The sequence below is a fragment of the Diabrotica undecimpunctata genome, chromosome 6 (genome assembly GCF_040954645.1).
Source record: "Diabrotica undecimpunctata isolate CICGRU chromosome 6, icDiaUnde3, whole genome shotgun sequence".
In the NCBI taxonomy this organism is placed as follows: Eukaryota; Metazoa; Arthropoda; class Insecta; order Coleoptera; family Chrysomelidae; genus Diabrotica; species Diabrotica undecimpunctata.
The window spans coordinates 12295848-12297246 of NC_092808.1; the positions used below are offsets into that span (position 1 = coordinate 12295848).

A 1399-nucleotide genomic window follows, 5' to 3' on the forward strand; every position below is an offset into this window, starting at 1 on the left:
TGCTCCTGATGTTCAGTATGCATAGGGACTGCGATCCTTTTGGCTTGAAGAATTCTCAGTAAAAGGTGTCAGAAAAGTTACCACGGAGATAACTGGCTTGCGGCGGCCAAGCGTTCATCCTTCGATGTCGGCTCTTCCTATCATTGCGAAGCAGAATTTGCCAAGCGTTGGAGAGTTCACCCATAGACAAGGAACGTGAGCTGGGTTTAGACCGTCTTGAAGTAGGTTAGTTTTACCCCACTGATGACTTGTCGTTGCGATAGTAATCCTGCTCAAGTGCTCAGTTCGAGAAGAACCGCAGGTTGACGCACTTACTCGAGCGGGTAATTGTGCGAAGCTAGTATCACTGGGATTATGCCTGAACGCCTCTAAGGCCATATCCTTTCTAGTCAAAGGTGTGCAAGAATATCTCTTGGAGTTCCGAGAGTCGAAAGGCTTAAAACAATGTGACTTTACTAGACATTCGCACGAGCCTTTATTTCCGTTAAGATTATCGGTTTGTTGGAACTCGGAATTTTATGTAATATGTCAGGTAATACAATGTCGGAAATGTCAGTTAATATAATGTAAAAGTAAAATAACGTTATTTATCTGTTTTTTGCGTCTCCTGTAAAATTAGGATATTTTTACATTGGAGATACTTCATTCCTAACGACAACGAGAAGAAGTAGATGTTTTTTTTTAATTTTGTTTTATTTGAAATATGATTTAATGTATGTTCCTACATAAATTAGGTACGTCAATGATGACGTACGGAATTAAAGGAATAATGTATACCTACATAATTGTATTACGTGATTAATTTCGAAACAGTAATAAGTAATAAAAAACGCAATATTTTGATACTTTTGTGGATAAAAATATTTTAAACAATTTAAAAATAGTAAAAAATATCATATTCTAGTTATATAGAAACTATACAGATATATTTTCATAGCCCGGCTAGCTCAGTCGGTAGAGCATGAGACTCTTAATCTCAGGGTCGTGGGTTCGAGCCCCACGTTGGGCGAAACTTTTTGTTTTTTTTTTCTCGAACCCAAAATTATTAAGTCATCTTTAAATAAATAAAATAATATTTTTATCGGATATTTACTCTTGACCTATCGTACAGTTACAAATCACGCTTCGCAAACATAAAAGATATTAAAATCATTCAGTTAAATCATGAATAAACATCTGGCCGAGGGGTTTTTTATGTGTATTGTGACGCAATCATTTGAACCGTAACTGAACGCCTGTTAACATTAATTTAAAAACGAAATTCTTTTGATACAGAACGGATACCTACAGAGGCAGAAGTTTCTAAATTATCTTTTTGTGCTTTTTAATTTTCGAAAATTATGAAATTTTTTCATTTATAAAAATCGGAACGACACACATTATTTTTCTTTTGATGGGT

The 1399-nt window shown here is 35.2% G+C and overlaps 1 non-coding gene across 1 annotated transcript; it reads left to right on the forward strand.

Moving 5' to 3' along the window:
• Positions 1-936: 936 nt before the first annotated feature.
• Positions 937-1009, forward strand: TRNAK-CUU (transfer RNA lysine (anticodon CUU)). The gene has a single exon. It is a non-coding gene; the product is annotated as a tRNA-Lys (tRNA).
• Positions 1010-1399: the final 390 nt, after the last annotated feature.